Source organism: Salminus brasiliensis, chromosome 9 (assembly GCF_030463535.1).
Source record: "Salminus brasiliensis chromosome 9, fSalBra1.hap2, whole genome shotgun sequence".
NCBI classification, from domain to species: domain Eukaryota; kingdom Metazoa; phylum Chordata; class Actinopteri; order Characiformes; family Bryconidae; genus Salminus; species Salminus brasiliensis.
This window is the reverse complement of record NC_132886.1, coordinates 1,743,800-1,771,647: the sequence shown is the minus strand read 5'-3', so window position 1 is coordinate 1,771,647 and position 27,848 is coordinate 1,743,800.

The window sequence follows — 27,848 nt, the reverse complement described above, 5'->3', positions numbered from 1 at the left end:
TATGGTTTTTAACATCTGTGCAGTCAGACTGGGGAGGAGAGGAACCAGTTTGGTACCAAACCAGTCATTCCACTCAACTCTAGAAAACTCTGCAAAATGTCCGCTGAGGATGCCAAATGTTTCTCCCATCATGATGTCCCTCACCATGGGTCGTAATTGTAGAGTCTAGAAAGTAGGGAAGAACAAATGTCTGGCATTGTCTGTTCTAGTTTATTTCAGAATAGGTTTTCAAGGATGAGTGTCCATAAAAATTGTCCTGGGATAAAGTAATATTTTGAAATTACCTTTGAAATTTTGGCAAGAGCCGCCAAGAACTCTTGAACGTTTTTCAGAGGGTTGCCTTCTTTTAGACGGTTAAAAACCACTTTGGTCAGATCTGTGTTCTGAAGTGCTCCAGAACTTATGGTCATATGAAAAACTTGGGACACATTAAAGACTCCCAGTGCTTCAAACTGTAATAGAAGATTCAGAACACATTATCGATTGTTTCTGGATTAGCTTTAAAACAGTGCTACTTCAATGACTGCTGTGCAGTGGATGTAGACTTCTACCTTAGAGACATCTTGATTGAGCCACTGCAGATCTTCCAGACTGACATAGATGGAATATTTGCCAAAGTTTGTCCAAAGCCATTCAAAAGCTTTACTTGCATCAGATCCACAAGACAAACCTGAACAAACAGAATAAAGGAAGAAATGTTCAACATTTTGCTCTAAACTTAGGAGGAAAATGAAGGTATGAGAAAGTGGAAGCAATAGCCAGGATCTGAAAGATTTACCTAAACTATCGACTTCCTTAGACTCTTTGAGGTATTCCACCAAAACACTTGTGATTTCCTGCTGTGTAATCAAGCTCATTTCCTCAAAAGCCAAGTTCAGTCCTTTGACACTGTTGGGAAGGAGTTAAATAAAACATATGTGGGGAACATTTAGCTGATTTTCAAACCAGAACAGTTTTTGTATTGAAACGAAAGCTGGTCTACTGCTACACTATAACATCTACTTACATTATTTGGAAAACTCCACAGTCGATCTTTGCTGTTATGGTTTTTAACATCTGTGCAGTCAGACTGGGGAGGAGAGGAACCAGTTTGGTACCAAACCAGTCATTCCACTCAACTCTAGAAAACTCTGCAAAATGTCCGCTGAGGATGCCAAATGTTTCTCCCATCATGATGTCCCTCACCATGGGTCGTAATTGTAGAGTCTAGAAAGTAGGGAAGAACAAATGTCTGGCATTGTCTGTTCTAGTGTTTTTCAGAATAGGTTTTCAAGGATGAGTGTCCATAAAAATTGTCCTGGGATACAGTAATATTTTGAAATTACCTTTGAAATTTTGGCAAGAGCCGCCAAGAACTCTTGAACGTTTTTCAGAGCGTTGCCTTCTTTTAGACGGTTAAAAACCACTTTGGTCAGATCTGTGTTCTGAAGTGCTCCAGAACTTATGGTCATATGAAAAACTTGGGATACATTAAAGACTCCCAGTGCTTCAAACTGTAATAGAAGAATCAGAACACATTATCGATTGTTTCTGGATTAGCTTTAAAACAGTGCTACTTCAATGACTGCTGTGCAGTGGATGTAGACTTCTACCTTAGAGAAATCTTGATTGAGCCACTCCAGATCTTCCAGACTGACATAGATGGAATATTTGCCAAAGTTTGTCCAAAGCCATTCAAAAGCTTTACTTGCATCAGATCCACAAGACAAACCTGAACAAACAGAATAAAGGAAGAAATGTTCAACATTTTGCTCTAAACTTAGGAGGAAAATGAAGGTATGAGAAAGTGGAAGCAATAGCCAGGATCTGAAAGATTTACCTAAACTGTCGACTTCCTTAGACTCTTTGAGGTATTCCACCAAAACACTTGTGATTTCCTGCTGTGTAATCAAGCTCATTTCCTCAAAAGCCAAGTTCAGTCCTTCAACACTGTTGGGAAGGAGTTATATAAAACATATTTGGGGAACATTTAGCTGATTTTCAAACCAGAACAGTTTTTGTATTGAAAAGAAAGCTGGTCTTCTGCTACACTAAAACATCTACTTACATTATTTGGAAAACTCCACAGTCGATCTTTGCTGTTATGGTTTTTAACATCTGTGCAGTCAGACTGGGGAGGAGAGGAACCAGTTTGGTACCAAACCAGTCATTCCACTCAACTCTAGAAAACTCTGCAAAATGTCCGCTGAGGATGCCAAATGTTTCTCCCATCATGATGTCCCTCACCATGGGTCGTAATTGTAGAGTCTAGAAAGTAGGGAAGAACAAATGTCTGGCATTGTCTGTTCTAGTTTATTTCAGAATAGGTTTTCAAGGATGAGTGTCCATAAAAATTGTCCTGGGATAAAGTAATATTTTGAAATTACCTTTGAAATTTTGGCAAGAGCCGCCAAGAACTCTTGAACGTTTTTCAGAGGGTTGCCTTCTTTTAGACGGTTAAAAACCACTTTGGTCAGATCTGTGTTCTGAAGTGCTCCAGAACTTATGGTCATATGAAAAACTTGGGACACATTAAAGACTCCCAGTGCTTCAAACTGTAATAGAAGATTCAGAACACATTATCGATTGTTTCTGGATTAGCTTTAAAACAGTGCTACTTCAATGACTGCTGTGCAGTGGATGTAGACTTCTACCTTAGAGACATCTTGATTGAGCCACTGCAGATCTTCCAGACTGACATAGATGGAATATTTGCCAAAGTTTGTCCAAAGCCATTCAAAAGCTTTACTGGCATCAGATCCACAAGACAAACCTGAACAAACAGAATAAAGGAAGAAATGTTCAACATTTTGCTCTAAACTTAGGATGAAAATGAAGGTATGAGAAAGTGGAAGCAATAGCCAGGATCTGAAAGATTTACCTAAACTATCGACTTCCTTAGACTCTTTGAGGTATTCCACCAAAACACTTGTGATTTCCTGCTGTGTAATCAAGCTCATTTCCTCAAAAGCCAAGTTCAGTCCTTTGACACTGTTGGGAAGGAGTTAAATAAAACATATGTGGGGAACATTTAGCTGATTTTCAAACCAGAACAGTTTTTGTATTGAAACGAAAGCTGGTCTACTGCTACACTATAACATCTACTTACATTATTTGGAAAACTCCACAGTCGATCTTTGCTGTTATGGTTTTTAACATCTGTGCAGTCAGACTGGGGAGGAGAGGAACCAGTTTGGTACCAAACCAGTCATTCCACTCAACTCTAGAAAACTCTGCAAAATGTCCGCTGAGGATGCCAAATGTTTCTCCCATCATGATGTCCCTCACCATGGGTCGTAATTGTAGAGTCTAGAAAGTAGGGAAGAACAAATGTCTGGCATTGTCTGTTCTGGTGTTTTTCAGAATAGGTTTTCAAGGATGAGTGTCCATAAAAATTGTCCTGGGATACAGTAATATTTTGAAATTACCTTTGAAATTTTGGCAAGAGCCGCCAAGAACTCTTGAACGTTTTTCAGAGCGTTGCCTTCTTTTAGACGGTTAAAAACCACTTTGGTCAGATCTGTGTTCTGAAGTGCTCCAGAACTTATGGTCATATGAAAAACTTGGGATACATTAAAGACTCCCAGTGCTTCAAACTGTAATAGAAGAATCAGAACACATTATCGATTGTTTCTGGATTAGCTTTAAAACAGTGCTACTTCAATGACTGCTGTGCAGTGGATGTAGACTTCTACCTTAGAGAAATCTTGATTGAGCCACTCCAGATCTTCCAGACTGACATAGATGGAATATTTGCCAAAGTTTGTCCAAAGCCATTCAAAAGCTTTACTTGCATGAGATCCACAAGACAAATCTGAACAAACAGAATAAAGGAAGAAATGTTCAACATTTTGCTCTAAACTTATCAGGATAATGAAGGTATGGGAAAATAGAAGCAATAGCCAGGATCTGAAAGATTTACCTAAACTATCGACTTCCTTAGACTCTTTGAGGTATTCCACCAAAACACTTGTGATTTCCTGCTGTGTAATCAAGCTCATTTCCTCAAAAGCCAAGTTCAGTCCTTCAACACTGTTGGGAAGGAGTTATATAAAACATATTTGGGGAACATTTAGCTGATTTTCAAACCAGAACAGTTTTTGTATTGAAAAGAAAGCTGGTCTTCTGCTACACTAAAACATCTACTTACATTATTTGGAAAACTCCACAGTCGATCTTTGCTGTTATGGTTTTTAACATCTGTGCAGTCAGACTGGGGAGGAGAGGAACCAGTTTGGTACCAAACCAGTCATTCCACTCAACTCTAGAAAACTCTGCAAAATGTCCGCTGAGGATGCCAAATGTTTCTCCCATCATGATGTCCCTCACCATGGGTCGTAATTTTAGACTCTAAAAAGTAGAGAAGAACAAATGTCTGTCATTGTCTGTTCTAGTTTATTTCAGAATAGGTTTTCAAGGATGAGTGTCCATAAAAATTGTCCTGGGATAAAGTAATATTTTGAAATTACCTTTGAAATTTTGGCAAGAGCCGCCAAGAACTCTTGAACGTTTTTCAGAGGGTTGCCTTCTTTTAGACGGTTAAAAACCACTTTGGTCAGATCTGTGTTCTGAAGTGCTCCAGAACTTATGGTCATATGAAAAACTTGGGACACATTAAAGACTCCCAGTGCTTCAAACTGTAATAGAAGATTCAGAACACATTATCGATTGTTTCTGGATTAGCTTTAAAACAGTGCTACTTCAATGACTGCTGTGCAGTGGATGTAGACTTCTACCTTAGAGAAATCTTGATTGAGCCACTGCAGATCTTCCAGACTGACATAGATGGAATATTTGCCAAAGTTTGTCCAAAGCCATTCAAAAGCTTTACTTGCATCAGATCCACAAGACAAACCTGAACAAACAGAATAAAGGAAGAAATGTTCAACATTTTGCTCTAAACTTAGGAGGAAAATGAAGGTATGAGAAAGTGGAAGCAATAGCCAGGATCTGAAAGATTTACCTAAACTATCGACTTCCTTAGACTCTTTGAGGTATTCCACCAAAACACTTGTGATTTCCTGCTGTGTAATCAAGCTCATTTCCTCAAAAGCCAAGTTCAGTCCTTTGACACTGTTGGGAAGGAGTTATATAAAACATATGTGGGGAACATTTAGCTGATTTTCAAACCAGAACAGTTTTTGTATTGAAAAGAAAGCTGGTCTTCTGCTACACTAAAACATCTACTTACATTATTTGGAAAACTCCACAGTCGATCTTTGCTGTTATGGTTTTTAACATCTGTGCAGTCAGACTGGGGAGGAGAGGAACCAGTTTGGTACCAAACCAGTCATTCCACTCAACTCTAGAAAACTCTGCAAAATGTCCGCTGAGGATGCCAAATGTTTCTCCCATCATGATGTCCCTCACCATGGGTCGTAATTGTAGAGTCTAGAAAGTAGGGAAGAACAAATGTCTGGCATTGTCTGTTCTAGTTTATTTCAGAATAGGTTTTCAAGGATGAGTGTCCATAAAAATTGTCCTGGGATAAAGTAATATTTTGAAATTACCTTTGAAATTTTGGCAAGAGCCGCCAAGAACTCTTGAACGTTTTTCAGAGCGTTGCCTTCTTTTAGACGGTTAAAAACCACTTTGGTCAGATCTGTGTTCTGAAGTGCTCCAGAACTTATGGTCATATGAAAAACTTGGGACACATTAAAGACTCCCAGTGCTTCAAACTGTAATAGAAGAATCAGAACACATTATCGATTGTTTCTGGATTAGCTTTAAAACAGTGCTACTTCAATGACTGCTGTGCAGTGGATGTAGACTTCTACCTTAGAGAAATCTTGATTGAGCCACTCCAGATCTTCCAGACTGACATAGATGGAATATTTGCCAAAGTTTGTCCAAAGCCATTCAAAAGCTTTACTTGCATGAGATCCACAAGACAAACCTGAACAAAAAGAATCAAGGAAGAAATGTTCAACATTTTGCTCTAAACTTAGGAGGAATATGAAGGTATGGGAAAATAGAAGCAATAGCCAGGATCTGAAAGATTTACCTAAACTATCGACTTCCTTAGACTCTTTGAGGTATTCCACCAAAACACTTGTGATTTCCTGCTGTGTAATCAAGCTCATTTCCTCAAAAGCCAAGTTCAGTCCTTCGACACTGTTGGGAAGGAGTTATATAAAACATATTTGGGGAACATTTAGCTGATTTTCAAACCAGAACAGTTTTTGTATTGAAAAGAAAGCTGGTCTTCTGCTACACTAAAACATCTACTTACATTATTTGGAAAACTCCACAGTCGATCTTTGCTGTTATGGTTTTTAACATCTGTGCAGTCAGACTGGGGAGGAGAGGAACCAGTTTGGTACCAAACCAGTCATTCCACTCAACTCTAGAAAACTCTGCAAAATGTCCGCTGAGGATGCCAAATGTTTCTCCCATCATGATGTCCCTCACCATGGGTCGTAATTTTAGACTCTAAAAAGTAGAGAAGAACAAATGTCTGTCATTGTCTGTTCTAGTTTATTTCAGAATAGGTTTTCAAGGATGAGTGTCCATAAAAATTGTCCTGGGATAAAGTAATATTTTGAAATTACCTTTGAAATTTTGGCAAGAGCCGCCAAGAACTCTTGAACGTTTTTCAGAGGGTTGCCTTCTTTTAGACGGTTAAAAACCACTTTGGTCAGATCTGTGTTCTGAAGTGCTCCAGAACTTATGGTCATATGAAAAACTTGGGACACATTAAAGACTCCCAGTGCTTCAAACTGTAATAGAAGAATCAGAACACATTATCGATTGTTTCTGGATTAGCTTTAAAACAGTGCTACTTCAATGACTGCTGTGCAGTGGATGTAGACTTCTACCTTAGAGAAATCTTGATTGAGCCACTCCAGATCTTCCAGACTGACATAGATGGAATATTTGCCAAAGTTTGTCCAAAGCCATTCAAAAGCTTTACTTGCATGAGATCCACAAGACAAACCTGAACAAAAAGAATCAAGGAAGAAATGTTCAACATTTTGCTCTAAACTTAGGAGGAATATGAAGGTATGGGAAAATAGAAGCAATAGCCAGGATCTGAAAGATTTACCTAAACTATCGACTTCCTTAGACTCTTTGAGGTATTCCACCAAAACACTTGTGATTTCCTGCTGTGTAATCAAGCTCATTTCCTCAAAAGCCAAGTTCAGTCCTTCGACACTGTTGGGAAGGAGTTATATAAAACATATTTGGGGAACATTTAGCTGATTTTCAAACCAGAACAGTTTTTGTATTGAAAAGAAAGCTGGTCTTCTGCTACACTAAAACATCTACTTACATTATTTGGAAAACTCCACAGTCGATCTTTGCTGTTATGGTTTTTAACATCTGTGCAGTCAGACTGGGGAGGAGAGGAACCAGTTTGGTACCAAACCAGTCATTCCACTCAACTCTAGAAAACTCTGCAAAATGTCCGCTGAGGATGCCAAATGTTTCTCCCATCATGATGTCCCTCACCATGGGTCGTAATTTTAGACTCTAAAAAGTAGAGAAGAACAAATGTCTGTCATTGTCTGTTCTAGTTTATTTCAGAATAGGTTTTCAAGGATGAGTGTCCATAAAAATTGTCCTGGGATAAAGTAATATTTTGAAATTACCTTTGAAATTTTGGCAAGAGCCGCCAAGAACTCTTGAACGTTTTTCAGAGGGTTGCCTTCTTTTAGACGGTTAAAAACCACTTTGGTCAGATCTGTGTTCTGAAGTGCTCCAGAACTTATGGTCATATGAAAAACTTGGGACACATTAAAGACTCCCAGTGCTTCAAACTGTAATAGAAGATTCAGAACACATTATCGATTGTTTCTGGATTAGCTTTAAAACAGTGCTACTTCAATGACTGCTGTGCAGTGGATGTAGACTTCTACCTTAGAGACATCTTGATTGAGCCACTGCAGATCTTCCACACTGACATAGATGGAATATTTGCCAAAGTTTTTCCAAAGCCATTCAAAAGCTTTACTTGCATCAGATCCACAAGACAAACCTGAACAAACAGAATAAAGGAAGAAATGTTCAACATTTTGCTCTAAACTTAGGAGGAAAATGAAGGTATGAGAAAGTGGAAGCAATAGCCAGGATCTGAAAGATTTACCTAAACTATCGACTTCCTTAGACTCTTTGAGGTATTCCACCAAAACACTTGTGATTTCCTGCTGTGTAATCAAGCTCATTTCCTCAAAAGCCAAGTTCAGTCCTTTGACACTGTTGGGAAGGAGTTATATAAAACATATGTGGGGATCATTTAGCTGATTTTCAAACCAGAACAGTTTTTGTATTGAAAAGAAAGCTGGTCTTCTGCTACACTAAAACATCTACTTACATTATTTGGAAAACTCCACAGTCGATCTTTGCTGTTATGGTTTTTAACATCTGTGCAGTCAGACTGGGGAGGAGAGGAACCAGTTTGGTACCAAACCAGTCATTCCACTCAACTCTAGAAAACTCTGCAAAATGTCCGCTGAGGATGCCAAATGTTTCTCCCATCATGATGTCCCTCACCATGGGTCGTAATTTTAGACTCTAAAAAGTAGAGAAGAACAAATGTCTGTCATTGTCTGTTCTAGTTTATTTCAGAATAGGTTTTCAAGGATGAGTGTCCATAAAAATTGTCCTGGGATAAAGTAATATTTTGAAATTACCTTTGAAATTTTGGCAAGAGCCGCCAAGAACTCTTGAACGTTTTTCAGAGGGTTGCCTTCTTTTAGATGGTTAAAAACCACTTTGGTCAGATCTGTGTTCTGAAGTGCTCCAGAACTTATGGTCATATGAAAAACTTGGGACACATTAAAGACTCCCAGTGCTTCAAACTGTAATAGAAGAATCAGAACACATTATCGATTGTTTCTGGATTAGCTTTAAAACAGTGCTACTTCAATGACTGCTGTGCAGTGGATGTAGACTTCTACCTTAGAGAAATCTTGATTGAGCCACTGCAGATCTTCCAGACTGACATGGATGGAATATTTGCCAAAGTTTGTCCAAAGCCATTCAAAAGCTGTACTTGCATCAGATCCACAAGACAAACCTGAACAAACAGAATAAAGGAAGAAATGTTCAACATTTTGCTCTAAACTTAGGAGGAAAATGAAGGTATGAGAAAGTGGAAGCAATAGCCAGGATCTGAAAGATTTACCTAAACTATCGACTTCCTTAGACTCTTTGAGGTATTCCACCAAAACACTTGTGATTTCCTGCTGTGTAATCAAGCTCATTTCCTCAAAAGCCAAGTTCAGTCCTTCAACACTGTTGGGAAGGAGTTATATAAAACATATTTGGGGAACATTTAGCTGATTTTCAAACCAGAACAGTTTTTGTATTGAAAAGAAAGCTGGTCTTCTGCTACACTAAAACATCTACTTACATTATTTGGAAAACTCCACAGTCGATCTTTGCTGTTATGGTTTTTAACATCTGTGCAGTCAGACTGGGGAGGAGAGGAACCAGTTTGGTACCAAACCAGTCATTCCACTCAACTCTAGAAAACTCTGCAAAATGTCCGCTGAGGATGCCAAATGTTTCTCCCATCATGATGTCCCTCACCATGGGTCGTAATTTTAGACTCTAAAAAGTAGAGAAGAACAAATGTCTGTCATTGTCTGTTCTAGTTTATTTCAGAATAGGTTTTCAAGGATGAGTGTCCATAAAAATTGTCCTGGGATAAAGTAATATTTTGAAATAACCTTTGAAATTTTGGCAAGAGCCGCCAAGAACTCTTGAACGTTTTTCAGAGGGTTGCCTTCTTTTAGATGGTTAAAAACCACTTTGGTCAGATCTGTGTTCTGAAGTGCTCCAGAACTTATGGTCATATGAAAAACTTGGGACACATTAAAGACTCCCAGTGCTTCAAACTGTAATAGAAGAATCAGAACACATTATCGATTGTTTATGGATTAGCTTTAAAACAGTGCTACTTCAATGACTGCTGTGCAGTGGATGTAGACTTCTACCTTAGAGAAATCTTGATTGAGCCACTGCAGATCTTCCAGACTGACATAGATGGAATATTTGCCAAAGTTTGTCCAAAGCCATTCAAAAGCTGTACTTGCATCAGATCCACAAGACAAACCTGAACAAACAGAATAAAGGAAGAAATGTTCAACATTTTGCTCTAAACTTAGGAGGAAAATGAAGGTATGAGAAAGTGGAAGCAATAGCCAGGATCTGAAAGATTTACCTAAACTATCGACTTCCTTAGACTCTTTGAGGTAATCCACCAAAACGCTTGTGATTTCCTGCTGTGTAATCAAGCTCATTTCCTCAAATGCCAAGTTCAGTCCTTCAACACTGTTGGGAAGGAGTTATATAAAACATATTTGGGGAACATTTAGCTGATTTTCAAACCAGAACAGTTTTTGTATTGAAAAGAAAGCTGGTCTTCTGCTACACTAAAACATCTACTTACATTATTTGGAAAACTCCACAGTCGATCTTTGCTGTTATGGTTTTTAACATCTGTGCAGTCAGACTGGGGAGGAGAGGAACCAGTTTGGTACCAAACCAGTCATTCCACTCAACTCTAGAAAACTCTGCAAAATGTCCGCTGAGGATGCCAAATGTTTCTCCCATCATGATGTCCCTCACCATGGGTCGTAATTGTAGAGTCTAGAAAGTAGGGAAGAACAAATGTCTGGCATTGTCTGTTCTAGTTTATTTCAGAATAGGTTTTCAAGGATGAGTGTCCATAAAAATTGTCCTGGGATAAAGTAATATTTTGAAATTACCTTTGAAATTTTGGCAAGAGCCGCCAAGAACTCTTGAACGTTTTTCAGAGGGTTGCCTTCTTTTAGACGGTTAAAAACCACTTTGGTCAGATCTGTGTTCTGAAGTGCTCCAGAACTTATGGTCATATGAAAAACTTGGGACACATTAAAGACTCCCAGTGCTTCAAACTGTAATAGAAGATTCAGAACACATTATCGATTGTTTCTGGATTAGCTTTAAAACAGTGCTACTTCAATGACTGCTGTGCAGTGGATGTAGACTTCTACCTTAGAGACATCTTGATTGAGCCACTGCAGATCTTCCAGACTGACATAGATGGAATATTTGCCAAAGTTTGTCCAAAGCCATTCAAAAGCTTTACTGGCATCAGATCCACAAGACAAACCTGAACAAACAGAATAAATGAAGAAATGTTCAACATTTTGCTCTAAACTTAGGAGGAAAATGAAGGTATGAGAAAGTGGAAGCAATAGCCAGGATCTGAAAGATTTACCTAAACTATCGACTTCCTTAGACTCTTTGAGGTATTCCACCAAAACACTTGTGATTTCCTGCTGTGTAATCAAGCTCATTTCCTCAAAAGCCAAGTTCAGTCCTTTGACACTGTTGGGAAGGAGTTAAATAAAACATATGTGGGGAACATTTAGCTGATTTTCAAACCAGAACAGTTTTTGTATTGAAACGAAAGCTGGTCTACTGCTACACTATAACATCTACTTACATTATTTGGAAAACTCCACAGTCGATCTTTGCTGTTATGGTTTTTAACATCTGTGCAGTCAGACTGGGGAGGAGAGGAACCAGTTTGGTACCAAACCAGTCATTCCACTCAACTCTAGAAAACTCTGCAAAATGTCCGCTGAGGATGCCAAATGTTTCTCCCATCATGATGTCCCTCACCATGGGTCGTAATTGTAGAGTCTAGAAAGTAGGGAAGAACAAATGTCTGGCATTGTCTGTTCTAGTGTTTTTCAGAATAGGTTTTCAAGGATGAGTGTCCATAAAAATTGTCCTGGGATACAGTAATATTTTGAAATTACCTTTGAAATTTTGGCAAGAGCCGCCAAGAACTCTTGAACGTTTTTCAGAGGGTTGCCTTCTTTTAGACGGTTAAAAACCACTTTGGTCAGATCTGTGTTCTGAAGTGCTCCAGAACTTATGGTCATATGAAAAACTTGGGACACATTAAAGACTCCCAGTGCTTCAAACTGTAATAGAAGAATCAGAACACATTATCGATTGTTTCTGGATTAGCTTTAAAACAGTGCTACTTCAATGACTGCTGTGCAGTGGATGTAGACTTCTACCTTAGAGAAATCTTGATTGAGCCACTCCAGATCTTCCAGACTGACATAGATGGAATATTTGCCAAAGTTTGTCCAAAGCCATTCAAAAGCTTTACTTGCATGAGATCCACAAGACAAATCTGAACAAACAGAATAAAGGAAGAAATGTTCAACATTTTGCTCTAAACTTAGCAGGATAATGAAGGTATGGGAAAATAGAAGCAATAGCCAGGATCTGAAAGATTTACCTAAACTATCGACTTCCTTAGACTCTTTGAGGTATTCCACCAAAACACTTGTGATTTCCTGCTGTGTAATCAAGCTCATTTCCTCAAAAGCCAAGTTCAGTCCTTCAACACTGTTGGGAAGGAGTTATATAAAACATATTTGGGGAACATTTAGCTGATTTTCAAACCAGAACAGTTTTTGTATTGAAAAGAAAGCTGGTCTTCTGCTACACTAAAACATCTACTTACATTATTTGGAAAACTCCACAGTCGATCTTTGCTGTTATGGTTTTTAACATCTGTGCAGTCAGACTGGGGAGGAGAGGAACCAGTTTGGTACCAAACCAGTCATTCCACTCAACTCTAGAAAACTCTGCAAAATGTCCGCTGAGGATGCCAAATGTTTCTCCCATCATGATGTCCCTCACCATGGGTCGTAATTTTAGACTCTAAAAAGTAGAGAAGAACAAATGTCTGTCATTGTCTGTTCTAGTTTATTTCAGAATAGGTTTTCAAGGATGAGTGTCCATAAAAATTGTCCTGGGATAAAGTAATATTTTGAAATTACCTTTGAAATTTTGGCAAGAGCCGCCAAGAACTCTTGAACGTTTTTCAGAGGGTTGCCTTCTTTTAGACGGTTAAAAACCACTTTGGTCAGATCTGTGTTCTGAAGTGCTCCAGAACTTATGGTCATATGAAAAACTTGGGACACATTAAAGACTCCCAGTGCTTCAAACTGTAATAGAAGATTCAGAACACATTATCGATTGTTTCTGGATTAGCTTTAAAACAGTGCTACTTCAATGACTGCTGTGCAGTGGATGTAGACTTCTACCTTAGAGAAATCTTGATTGAGCCACTGCAGATCTTCCAGACTGACATAGATGGAATATTTGCCAAAGTTTGTCCAAAGCCATTCAAAAGCTTTACTTGCATCAGATCCACAAGACAAACCTGAACAAACAGAATAAAGGAAGAAATGTTCAACATTTTGCTCTAAACTTAGGAGGAAAATGAAGGTATGAGAAAGTGGAAGCAATAGCCAGGATCTGAAAGATTTACCTAAACTATCGACTTCCTTAGACTCTTTGAGGTATTCCACCAAAACACTTGTGATTTCCTGCTGTGTAATCAAGCTCATTTCCTCAAAAGCCAAGTTCAGTCCTTTGACACTGTTGGGAAGGAGTTATATAAAACATATGTGGGGAACATTTAGCTGATTTTCAAACCAGAACAGTTTTTGTATTGAAAAGAAAGCTGGTCTTCTGCTACACTAAAACATCTACTTACATTATTTGGAAAACTCCACAGTCGATCTTTGCTGTTATGGTTTTTAACATCTGTGCAGTCAGACTGGGGAGGAGAGGAACCAGTTTGGTACCAAACCAGTCATTCCACTCAACTCTAGAAAACTCTGCAAAATGTCCGCTGAGGATGCCAAATGTTTCTCCCATCATGATGTCCCTCACCATGGGTCGTAATTGTAGAGTCTAGAAAGTAGGGAAGAACAAATGTCTGGCATTGTCTGTTCTAGTTTATTTCAGAATAGGTTTTCAAGGATGAGTGTCCATAAAAATTGTCCTGGGATAAAGTAATATTTTGAAATTACCTTTGAAATTTTGGCAAGAGCCGCCAAGAACTCTTGAACGTTTTTCAGAGCGTTGCCTTCTTTTAGACGGTTAAAAACCACTTTGGTCAGATCTGTGTTCTGAAGTGCTCCAGAACTTATGGTCATATGAAAAACTTGGGACACATTAAAGACTCCCAGTGCTTCAAACTGTAATAGAAGAATCAGAACACATTATCGATTGTTTCTGGATTAGCTTTAAAACAGTGCTACTTCAATGACTGCTGTGCAGTGGATGTAGACTTCTACCTTAGAGAAATCTTGATTGAGCCACTCCAGATCTTCCAGACTGACATAGATGGAATATTTGCCAAAGTTTGTCCAAAGCCATTCAAAAGCTTTACTTGCATGAGATCCACAAGACAAACCTGAACAAAAAGAATCAAGGAAGAAATGTTCAACATTTTGCTCTAAACTTAGGAGGAATATGAAGGTATGGGAAAATAGAAGCAATAGCCAGGATCTGAAAGATTTACCTAAACTATCGACTTCCTTAGACTCTTTGAGGTATTCCACCAAAACACTTGTGATTTCCTGCTGTGTAATCAAGCTCATTTCCTCAAAAGCCAAGTTCAGTCCTTCGACACTGTTGGGAAGGAGTTATATAAAACATATTTGGGGAACATTTAGCTGATTTTCAAACCAGAACAGTTTTTGTATTGAAAAGAAAGCTGGTCTTCTGCTACACTAAAACATCTACTTACATTATTTGGAAAACTCCACAGTCGATCTTTGCTGTTATGGTTTTTAACATCTGTGCAGTCAGACTGGGGAGGAGAGGAACCAGTTTGGTACCAAACCAGTCATTCCACTCAACTCTAGAAAACTCTGCAAAATGTCCGCTGAGGATGCCAAATGTTTCTCCCATCATGATGTCCCTCACCATGGGTCGTAATTTTAGACTCTAAAAAGTAGAGAAGAACAAATGTCTGTCATTGTCTGTTCTAGTTTATTTCAGAATAGGTTTTCAAGGATGAGTGTCCATAAAAATTGTCCTGGGATAAAGTAATATTTTGAAATTACCTTTGAAATTTTGTCAAGAGCCGCCAAGAACTCTTGAACGTTTTTCAGAGGGTTGCCTTCTTTTAGACGGTTAAAAACCACTTTGGTCAGATCTGTGTTCTGAAGTGCTCCAGAACTTATGGTCATATGAAAAACTTGGGACACATTAAAGACTCCCAGTGCTTCAAACTGTAATAGAAGAATCAGAACACATTATCGATTGTTTCTGGATTAGCTTTAAAACAGTGCTACTTCAATGACTGCTGTGCAGTGGATGTAGACTTCTACCTTAGAGAAATCTTGATTGAGCCACTCCAGATCTTCCAGACTGACATAGATGGAATATTTGCCAAAGTTTGTCCAAAGCCATTCAAAAGCTTTACTTGCATGAGATCCACAAGACAAACCTGAACAAAAAGAATCAAGGAAGAAATGTTCAACATTTTGCTCTAAACTTAGGAGGAATATGAAGGTATGGGAAAATAGAAGCAATAGCCAGGATCTGAAAGATTTACCTAAACTATCGACTTCCTTAGACTCTTTGAGGTATTCCACCAAAACACTTGTGATTTCCTGCTGTGTAATCAAGCTCATTTCCTCAAAAGCCAAGTTCAGTCCTTCGACACTGTTGGGAAGGAGTTATATAAAACATATTTGGGGAACATTTAGCTGATTTTCAAACCAGAACAGTTTTTGTATTGAAAAGAAAGCTGGTCTTCTGCTACACTAAAACATCTACTTACATTATTTGGAAAACTCCACAGTCGATCTTTGCTGTTATGGTTTTTAACATCTGTGCAGTCAGACTGGGGAGGAGAGGAACCAGTTTGGTACCAAACCAGTCATTCCACTCAACTCTAGAAAACTCTGCAAAATGTCCGCTGAGGATGCCAAATGTTTCTCCCATCATGATGTCCCTCACCATGGGTCGTAATTTTAGACTCTAAAAAGTAGAGAAGAACAAATGTCTGTCATTGTCTGTTCTAGTTTATTTCAGAATAGGTTTTCAAGGATGAGTGTCCATAAAAATTGTCCTGGGATAAAGTAATATTTTGAAATTACCTTTGAAATTTTGGCAAGAGCCGCCAAGAACTCTTGAACGTTTTTCAGAGGGTTGCCTTCTTTTAGACGGTTAAAAACCACTTTGGTCAGATCTGTGTTCTGAAGTGCTCCAGAACTTATGGTCATATGAAAAACTTGGGACACATTAAAGACTCCCAGTGCTTCAAACTGTAATAGAAGATTCAGAACACATTATCGATTGTTTCTGGATTAGCTTTAAAACAGTGCTACTTCAATGACTGCTGTGCAGTGGATGTAGACTTCTACCTTAGAGACATCTTGATTGAGCCACTGCAGATCTTCCACACTGACATAGATGGAATATTTGCCAAAGTTTTTCCAAAGCCATTCAAAAGCTTTACTTGCATCAGATCCACAAGACAAACCTGAACAAACAGAATAAAGGAAGAAATGTTCAACATTTTGCTCTAAACTTAGGAGGAAAATGAAGGTATGAGAAAGTGGAAGCAATAGCCAGGATCTGAAAGATTTACCTAAACTATCGACTTCCTTAGACTCTTTGAGGTATTCCACCAAAACACTTGTGATTTCCTGCTGTGTAATCAAGCTCATTTCCTCAAAAGCCAAGTTCAGTCCTTTGACACTGTTGGGAAGGAGTTATATAAAACATATGTGGGGATCATTTAGCTGATTTTCAAACCAGAACAGTTTTTGTATTGAAAAGAAAGCTGGTCTTCTGCTACACTAAAACATCTACTTACATTATTTGGAAAACTCCACAGTCGATCTTTGCTGTTATGGTTTTTAACATCTGTGCAGTCAGACTGGGGAGGAGAGGAACCAGTTTGGTACCAAACCAGTCATTCCACTCAACTCTAGAAAACTCTGCAAAATGTCCGCTGAGGATGCCAAATGTTTCTCCCATCATGATGTCCCTCACCATGGGTTGTAATTTTAGACTCTAAAAAGTAGAGAAGAACAAATGTCTGTCATTGTCTGTTCTAGTTTATTTCAGAATAGGTTTTCAAGGATGAGTGTCCATAAAAATTGTCCTGGGATAAAGTAATATTTTGAAATTACCTTTGAAATTTTGGCAAGAGCCGCCAAGAACTCTTGAACGTTTTTCAGAGGGTTGCCTTCTTTTAGATGGTTAAAAACCACTTTGGTCAGATCTGTGTTCTGAAGTGCTCCAGAACTTATGGTCATATGAAAAACTTGGGACACATTAAAGACTCCCAGTGCTTCAAACTGTAATAGAAGAATCAGAACACATTATCGATTGTTTCTGGATTAGCTTTAAAACAGTGCTACTTCAATGACTGCTGTGCAGTGGATGTAGACTTCTACCTTAGAGAAATCTTGATTGAGCCACTGCAGATCTTCCAGACTGACATGGATGGAATATTTGCCAAAGTTTGTCCAAAGCCATTCAAAAGCTGTACTTGCATCAGATCCACAAGACAAACCTGAACAAACAGAATAAAGGAAGAAATGTTCAACATTTTGCTCTAAACTTAGGAGGAAAATGAAGGTATGAGAAAGTGGAAGCAATAGCCAGGATCTGAAAGATTTACCTAAACTATCGACTTCCTTAGACTCTTTGAGGTATTCCACCAAAACACTTGTGATTTCCTGCTGTGTAATCAAGCTCATTTCCTCAAAAGCCAAGTTCAGTCCTTCAACACTGTTGGGAAGGAGTTATATAAAACATATTTGGGGAACATTTAGCTGATTTTCAAACCAGAACAGTTTTTGTATTGAAAAGAAAGCTGGTCTTCTGCTACACTAAAACATCTACTTACATTATTTGGAAAACTCCACAGTCGATCTTTGCTGTTATGGTTTTTAACATCTGTGCAGTCAGACTGGGGAGGAGAGGAACCAGTTTGGTACCAAACCAGTCATTCCACTCAACTCTAGAAAACTCTGCAAAATGTCCGCTGAGGATGCCAAATGTTTCTCCCATCATGATGTCCCTCACCATGGGTCGTAATTTTAGACTCTAAAAAGTAGAGAAGAACAAATGTCTGTCATTGTCTGTTCTAGTTTATTTCAGAATAGGTTTTCAAGGATGAGTGTCCATAAAAATTGTCCTGGGATAAAGTAATATTTTGAAATAACCTTTGAAATTTTGGCAAGAGCCGCCAAGAACTCTTGAACGTTTTTCAGAGGGTTGCCTTCTTTTAGATGGTTAAAAACCACTTTGGTCAGATCTGTGTTCTGAAGTGCTCCAGAACTTATGGTCATATGAAAAACTTGGGACACATTAAAGACTCCCAGTGCTTCAAACTGTAATAGAAGAATCAGAACACATTATCGATTGTTTATGGATTAGCTTTAAAACAGTGCTACTTCAATGACTGCTGTGCAGTGGATGTAGACTTCTACCTTAGAGAAATCTTGATTGAGCCACTGCAGATCTTCCAGACTGACATAGATGGAATATTTGCCAAAGTTTGTCCAAAGCCATTCAAAAGCTGTACTTGCATCAGATCCACAAGACAAACCTGAACAAACAGAATAAAGGAAGAAATGTTCAACATTTTGCTCTAAACTTAGGAGGAAAATGAAGGTATGAGAAAGTGGAAGCAATAGCCAGGATCTGAAAGATTTACCTAAACTATCGACTTCCTTAGACTCTTTGAGGTAATCCACCAAAACGCTTGTGATTTCCTGCTGTGTAATCAAGCTCATTTCCTCAAATGCCAAGTTCAGTCCTTCAACACTGTTGGGAAGGAGTTATATAAAACATATTTGGGGAACATTTAGCTGATTTTCAAACCAGAACAGTTTTTGTATTGAAAAGAAAGCTGGTCTTCTGCTACACTAAAACATCTACTTACATTATTTGGAAAACTCCACAGTCGATCTTTGCTGTTATGGTTTTTAACATCTGTGCAGTCAGACTGGGGAGGAGAGGAACCAGTTTGGTACCAAACCAGTCATTCCACTCAACTCTAGAAAACTCTGCAAAATGTCCGCTGAGGATGCCAAATGTTTCTCCCATCATGATGTCCCTCACCATGGGTCGTAATTGTAGAGTCTAGAAAGTAGGGAAGAACAAATGTCTGGCATTGTCTGTTCTAGTTTATTTCAGAATAGGTTTTCAAGGATGAGTGTCCATAAAAATTGTCCTGGGATAAAGTAATATTTTGAAATTACCTTTGAAATTTTGGCAAGAGCCGCCAAGAACTCTTGAACGTTTTTCAGAGGGTTGCCTTCTTTTAGACGGTTAAAAACCACTTTGGTCAGATCTGTGTTCTGAAGTGCTCCAGAACTTATGGTCATATGAAAAACTTGGGACACATTAAAGACTCCCAGTGCTTCAAACTGTAATAGAAGATTCAGAACACATTATCGATTGTTTCTGGATTAGCTTTAAAACAGTGCTACTTCAATGACTGCTGTGCAGTGGATGTAGACTTCTACCTTAGAGACATCTTGATTGAGCCACTCCAGATCTTCCAGACTGACATAGATGGAATATTTGCCAAAGTTTGTCCAAAGCCATTCAAAAGCTTTACTTGCATGAGATCCACAAGACAAATCTGAACAAACAGAATAAAGGAAGAAATGTTCAACATTTTGCTCTAAACTTAGCAGGATAATGAAGGTATGGGAAAATAGAAGCAATAGCCAGGATCTGAAAGATTTACCTAAACTATCGACTTCCTTAGACTCTTTGAGGTATTCCACCAAAACACTTGTGATTTCCTGCTGTGTAATCAAGCTCATTTCCTCAAAAGCCAAGTTCAGTCCTTTGACACTGTTGGGAAGGAGTTAAATAAAACATATGTGGGGAACATTTAGCTGATTTTCAAACCAGAACAGTTTTTGTATTGAAACGAAAGCTGGTCTACTGCTACACTATAACATCTACTTACATTATTTGGAAAACTCCACAGTCGATCTTTGCTGTTATGGTTTTTAACATCTGTGCAGTCAGACTGGGGAGGAGAGGAACCAGTTTGGTACCAAACCAGTCATTCCACTCAACTCTAGAAAACTCTGCAAAATGTCCGCTGAGGATGCCAAATGTTTCTCCCATCATGATGTCCCTCACCATGGGTCGTAATTGTAGAGTCTAGAAAGTAGGGAAGAACAAATGTCTGGCATTGTCTGTTCTAGTGTTTTTCAGAATAGGTTTTCAAGGATGAGTGTCCATAAAAATTGTCCTGGGATACAGTAATATTTTGAAATTACCTTTGAAATTTTGGCAAGAGCCGCCAAGAACTCTTGAACGTTTTTCAGAGCGTTGCCTTCTTTTAGACGGTTAAAAACCACTTTGGTCAGATCTGTGTTCTGAAGTGCTCCAGAACTTATGGTCATATGAAAAACTTGGGATACATTAAAGACTCCCAGTGCTTCAAACTGTAATAGAAGAATCAGAACACATTATCGATTGTTTCTGGATTAGCTTTAAAACAGTGCTACTTCAATGACTGCTGTGCAGTGGATGTAGACTTCTACCTTAGAGAAATCTTGATTGAGCCACTCCAGATCTTCCAGACTGACATAGATGGAATATTTGCCAAAGTTTGTCCAAAGCCATTCAAAAGCTTTACTTGCATGAGATCCACAAGACAAATCTGAACAAACAGAATAAAGGAAGAAATGTTCAACATTTTGCTCTAAACTTAGCAGGATAATGAAGGTATGGGAAAATAGAAGCAATAGCCAGGATCTGAAAGATTTACCTAAACTATCGACTTCCTTAGACTCTTTGAGGTATTCCACCAAAACACTTGTGATTTCCTGCTGTGTAATCAAGCTCATTTCCTCAAAAGCCAAGTTCAGTCCTTCAACACTGTTGGGAAGGAGTTATATAAAACATATTTGGGGAACATTTAGCTGATTTTCAAACCAGAACAGTTTTTGTATTGAAAAGAAAGCTGGTCTTCTGCTACACTAAAACATCTACTTACATTATTTGGAAAACTCCACAGTCGATCTTTGCTGTTATGGTTTTTAACATCTGTGCAGTCAGACTGGGGAGGAGAGGAACCAGTTTGGTACCAAACCAGTCATTCCACTCAACTCTAGAAAACTCTGCAAAATGTCCGCTGAGGATGCCAAATGTTTCTCCCATCATGATGTCCCTCACCATGGGTCGTAATTTTAGACTCTAAAAAGTAGAGAAGAACAAATGTCTGTCATTGTCTGTTCTAGTTTATTTCAGAATAGGTTTTCAAGGATGAGTGTCCATAAAAATTGTCCTGGGATAAAGTAATATTTTGAAATTACCTTTGAAATTTTGGCAAGAGCCGCCAAGAACTCTTGAACGTTTTTCAGAGGGTTGCCTTCTTTTAGACGGTTAAAAACCACTTTGGTCAGATCTGTGTTCTGAAGTGCTCCAGAACTTATGGTCATATGAAAAACTTGGGACACATTAAAGACTCCCAGTGCTTCAAACTGTAATAGAAGATTCAGAACACATTATCGATTGTTTCTGGATTAGCTTTAAAACAGTGCTACTTCAATGACTGCTGTGCAGTGGATGTAGACTTCTACCTTAGAGAAATCTTGATTGAGCCACTGCAGATCTTCCAGACTGACATAGATGGAATATTTGCCAAAGTTTGTCCAAAGCCATTCAAAAGCTTTACTTGCATCAGATCCACAAGACAAACCTGAACAAACAGAATAAAGGAAGAAATGTTCAACATTTTGCTCTAAACTTAGGAGGAAAATGAAGGTATGAGAAAGTGGAAGCAATAGCCAGGATCTGAAAGATTTACCTAAACTATCGACTTCCTTAGACTCTTTGAGGTATTCCACCAAAACACTTGTGATTTCCTGCTGTGTAATCAAGCTCATTTCCTCAAAAGCCAAGTTCAGTCCTTTGACACTGTTGGGAAGGAGTTATATAAAACATATGTGGGGATCATTTAGCTGATTTTCAAACCAGAACAGTTTTTGTATTGAAAAGAAAGCTGGTCTTCTGCTACACTAAAACATCTACTTACATTATTTGGAAAACTCCACAGTCGATCTTTGCTGTTATGGTTTTTAACATCTGTGCAGTCAGACTGGGGAGGAGAGGAACCAGTTTGGTACCAAACCAGTCATTCCACTCAACTCTAGAAAACTCTGCAAAATGTCCGCTGAGGATGCCAAATGTTTCTCCCATCATGATGTCCCTCACCATGGGTCGTAATTGTAGAGTCTAGAAAGTAGGGAAGAACAAATGTCTGGCATTGTCTGTTCTAGTTTATTTCAGAATAGGTTTTCAAGGATGAGTGTCCATAAAAATTGTCCTGGGATAAAGTAATATTTTGAAATTACCTTTGAAATTTTGGCAAGAGCCGCCAAGAACTCTTGAACGTTTTTCAGAGGGTTGCCTTCTTTTAGACGGTTAAAAACCACTTTGGTCAGATCTGTGTTCTGAAGTGCTCCAGAACTTATGGTCATATGAAAAACTTGGGACACATTAAAGACTCCCAGTGCTTCAAACTGTAATAGAAGATTCAGAACACATTATCGATTGTTTCTGGATTAGCTTTAAAACAGTGCTACTTCAATGACTGCTGTGCAGTGGATGTAGACTTCTACCTTAGAGACATCTTGATTGAGCCACTGCAGATCTTCCAGACTGACATAGATGGAATATTTGCCAAAGTTTGTCCAAAGCCATTCAAAAGCTTTACTGGCATCAGATCCACAAGACAAACCTGAACAAACAGAATAAATGAAGAAATGTTCAACATTTTGCTCTAAACTTAGGAGGAAAATGAAGGTATGAGAAAGTGGAAGCAATAGCCAGGATCTGAAAGATTTACCTAAACTATCGACTTCCTTAGACTCTTTGAGGTATTCCACCAAAACACTTGTGATTTCCTGCTGTGTAATCAAGCTCATTTCCTCAAAAGCCAAGTTCAGTCCTTTGACACTGTTGGGAAGGAGTTATATAAAACATATGTGGGGATCATTTAGCTGATTTTCAAACCAGAACAGTTTTTGTATTGAAAAGAAAGCTGGTCTTCTGCTACACTAAAACATCTACTTACATTATTTGGAAAACTCCACAGTCGATCTTTGCTGTTATGGTTTTTAACATCTGTGCAGTCAGACTGGGGAGGAGAGGAACCAGTTTGGTACCAAACCAGTCATTCCACTCAACTCTAGAAAACTCTGCAAAATGTCCGCTGAGGATGCCAAATGTTTCTCCCATCATGATGTCCCTCACCATGGGTCGTAATTTTAGACTCTAAAAAGTAGAGAAGAACAAATGTCTGTCATTGTCTGTTCTAGTTTATTTCAGAATAGGTTTTCAAGGATGAGTGTCCATAAAAATTGTCCTGGGATAAAGTAATATTTTGAAATTACCTTTGAAATTTTGGCAAGAGCCGCCAAGAACTCTTGAACGTTTTTCAGAGGGTTGCCTTCTTTTAGACGGTTAAAAACCACTTTGGTCAGATCTGTGTTCTGAAGTGCTCCAGAACTTATGGTCATATGAAAAACTTGGGACACATTAAAGACTCCCAGTGCTTCAAACTGTAATAGAAGATTCAGAACACATTATCGATTGTTTCTGGATTAGCTTTAAAACAGTGCTACTTCAATGACTGCTGTGCAGTGGATGTAGACTTCTACCTTAGAGAAATCTTGATTGAGCCACTGCAGATCTTCCAGACTGACATAGATGGAATATTTGCCAAAGTTTGTCCAAAGCCATTCAAAAGCTTTACTTGCATCAGATCCACAAGACAAACCTGAACAAACAGAATAAAGGAAGAAATGTTCAACATTTTGCTCTAAACTTAGGAGGAAAATGAAGGTATGAGAAAGTGGAAGCAATAGCCAGGATCTGAAAGATTTACCTAAACTATCGACTTCCTTAGACTCTTTGAGGTATTCCACCAAAACACTTGTGATTTCCTGCTGTGTAATCAAGCTCATTTCCTCAAAAGCCAAGTTCAGTCCTTTGACACTGTTGGGAAGGAGTTATATAAAACATATGTGGGGAACATTTAGCTGATTTTCAAACCAGAACAGTTTTTGTATTGAAAAGAAAGCTGGTCTTCTGCTACACTAAAACATCTACTTACATTATTTGGAAAACTCCACAGTCGATCTTTGCTGTTATGGTTTTTAACATCTGTGCAGTCAGACTGGGGAGGAGAGGAACCAGTTTGGTACCAAACCAGTCATTCCACTCAACTCTAGAAAACTCTGCAAAATGTCCGCTGAGGATGCCAAATGTTTCTCCCATCATGATGTCCCTCACCATGGGTCGTAATTGTAGAGTCTAGAAAGTAGGGAAGAACAAATGTCTGGCATTGTCTGTTCTAGTTTATTTCAGAATAGGTTTTCAAGGATGAGTGTCCATAAAAATTGTCCTGGGATAAAGTAATATTTTGAAATTACCTTTGAAATTTTGGCAAGAGCCGCCAAGAACTCTTGAACGTTTTTCAGAGCGTTGCCTTCTTTTAGACGGTTAAAAACCACTTTGGTCAGATCTGTGTTCTGAAGTGCTCCAGAACTTATGGTCATATGAAAAACTTGGGACACATTAAAGACTCCCAGTGCTTCAAACTGTAATAGAAGAATCAGAACACATTATCGATTGTTTCTGGATTAGCTTTAAAACAGTGCTACTTCAATGACTGCTGTGCAGTGGATGTAGACTTCTACCTTAGAGAAATCTTGATTGAGCCACTCCAGATCTTCCAGACTGACATAGATGGAATATTTTCCAAAGTTTGTCCAAAGCCATTCAAAAGCTTTACTTGCATGAGATCCACAAGACAAATCTGAACAAACAGAATAAAGGAAGAAATGTTCAACATTTTGCTCTAAACTTAGCAGGATAATGAAGGTATGGGAAAATAGAAGCAATAGCCAGGATCTGAAAGATTTACCTAAACTATCGACTTCCTTAGACTCTTTGAGGTATTCCACCAAAACACTTGTGATTTCCTGCTGTGTAATCAAGCTCATTTCCTCAAAAGCCAAGTTCAGTCCTTCGACACTGTTGGGAAGGAGTTATATAAAACATATTTGGGGAACATTTAGCTGATTTTCAAACCAGAACAGTTTTTGTATTGAAAAGAAAGCTGGTCTTCTGCTACACTAAAACATCTACTTACATTATTTGGAAAACTCCACAGTCGATCTTTGCTGTTATGGTTTTTAACATCTGTGCAGTCAGACTGGGGAGGAGAGGAACCAGTTTGGTACCAAACCAGTCATTCCACTCAACTCTAGAAAACTCTGCAAAATGTCCGCTGAGGATGCCAAATGTTTCTCCCATCATGATGTCCCTCACCATGGGTCGTAATTTTAGACTCTAAAAAGTAGAGAAGAACAAATGTCTGTCATTGTCTGTTCTAGTTTATTTCAGAATAGGTTTTCAAGGATGAGTGTCCATAAAAATTGTCCTGGGATAAAGTAATATTTTGAAATTACCTTTGAAATTTTGGCAAGAGCCGCCAAGAACTCTTGAACGTTTTTCAGAGGGTTGCCTTCTTTTAGACGGTTAAAAACCACTTTGGTCAGATCTGTGTTCTGAAGTGCTCCAGAACTTATGGTCATATGAAAAACTTGGGACACATTAAAGACTCCCAGTGCTTCAAACTGTAATAGAAGATTCAGAACACATTATGGATTGTTTCTGGATTAGCTTTAAAACAGTGCTACTTCAATGACTGCTGTGCAGTGGATGTAGACTTCTACCTTAGAGACATCTTGATTGAGCCACTGCAGATCTTCCAGACTGACATAGATGGAATATTTGCCAAAGTTTGTCCAAAGCCATTCAAAAGCTTTACTTGCATCAGATCCACAAGACAAACCTGAACAAACAGAATAAAGGAAGAAATGTTCAACATTTTGCTCTAAACTTAGGAGGAAAATGAAGGTATGAGAAAGTGGAAGCAATAGCCAGGATCTGAAAGATTTACCTAAACTATCGACTTCCTTAGACTCTTTGAGGTATTCCACCAAAACACTTGTGATTTCCTGCTGTGTAATCAAGCTCATTTCCTCAAATGCCAAGTTCAGTCCTTCAACACTGTTGGGAAGGAGTTATATAAAACATAGTTGGGGAACATTTAGCTGATTTTCAAACCAGAACAGTTTTTGTATTGAAAAGAAAGCTGGTCTTCTGCTACACTAAAACATCTACTTACATTATTTGGAAAACTCCACAGTCGATCTTTGCTGTTATGGTTTTTAACATCTGTGCAGTCAGACTGGGGAGGAGAGAAACCAGTTTGGTACCAAACCAGTCACTCCACTCAACTCTAGAAAACTCTGCAAAATGTCCACTAAGGATGCCAAATGTTTCTCCCATCATGATGTCCCTCACCATGGGTCGTAATTGTAGAGTCTAGAAAGTAGGGAAGAACAAATGTCTGTCATTGTCTGTTCTAGTGTTTTTCAGAATAGGTTTTCAAGGATGAGTGTCCATAAAAATTGTCCTGGGATACAGTAATATTTTGATATTACCTTTGAAATTTTGGCAAGAGCCGCCAAGAACTCTTGAACGTTTTTCAGAGCGTTGCCTTCTTTTAGATGGTTAAAAACCACTTTGGTCAGATCTGTGTTCTGAAGTGCTCCAGAACTTATGGTCATATGAAAAACTTGGGACACATTAAAGACTCCCAGTGCTTCAAACTGTAATAGAAGAATCAGAACACATTATCGATTGTTTATGGATTAGCTTTAAAACAGTGCTACTTCAATGACTGCTGTGCAGTGGATGTAGACTTCTACCTTAGAGAAATCTTGATTGAGCCACTGCAGATCTTCCAGACTGACATAGATGGAATATTTGCCAAAGTTTGTCCAAAGCCATTCAAAAGCTGTACTTGCATCAGATCCACAAGACAAACCTGAACAAACAGAATAAAGGAAGAAATGTTCAACATTTTGCTCTAAACTTAAGAGGAAAATGAAGGTATGAGAAAGTGGAAGCAATAGCCAGGATCTGAAAGATTTACCTAAACTATCGACTTCCTTAGACTCTTTGAGGTAATCCACCAAAACGCTTGTGATTTCCTGCTGTGTAATCAAGCTCATTTCCTCAAATGCCAAGTTCAGTCCTTCAACACTGTTGGGAAGGAGTTATATAAAACATAGTTGGGGAACATTTAGCTGATTTTCAAACCAGAACAGTTTTTGTATTGAAAAGAAAGCTGGTCTTCTGCTACACTAAAACATCTACTTACATTATTTGGAAAACTCCACAGTCGATCTTTGCTGTTATGGTTTTTAACATCTGTGCAGTCAGACTGGGGAGGAGAGGAACCAGTTTGGTACCAAACCAGTCATTCCACTCAACTCTAGAAAACTCTGCAAAATGTCCGCTGAGGATGCCAAATGTTTCTCCCATCATGATGTCCCTCACCATGGGTCGTAATTGTAGAGCCTAGAAAGTAGGTAACAACAAATGTCTGTCATTGTCTGTTCTAGTGTATTTCAGAGTAGGTTTTCAAGGATGAGTGTCCATAAAAATTGTCCTGGGATAAAGTAATATTTTGAAATTACCTTTGAAATTTTGGCAAGAGCCGCCAAGAACTCTTGAACGTTTTTCAGAGGGTTGCCTTCTTTTAGACGGTTAAAAACCACTTTGGTCAGATCTGTGTTCTGAAGTGCTCCAGAACTTATGGTCATATGAAAAACTTGGGACACATTAAAGACTCCCAGTGCTTCAAACTGTAATAGAAGATTCAGAACACATTATCGATTGTTTCTGGATTAGCTTTAAAACAGTGCTACTTCAATGACTGCTGTGCAGTGGATGTAGACTTCTACCTTAGAGACATCTTGATTGAGCCACTGCAGATCTTCCAGACTGACATAGATGGAATATTTGCCAAAGTTTGTCCAAAGCCATTCAAAAGCTTTACTTGCATCAGATCCACAAGACAAACCTGAACAAACAGAATAAAGGAAGAAATGTTCAACATTTTGCTCTAAACTTAGGAGGAAAATGAAGGTATGAGAAAGTGGAAGCAATAGCCAGGATCTGAAAGATTTACCTAA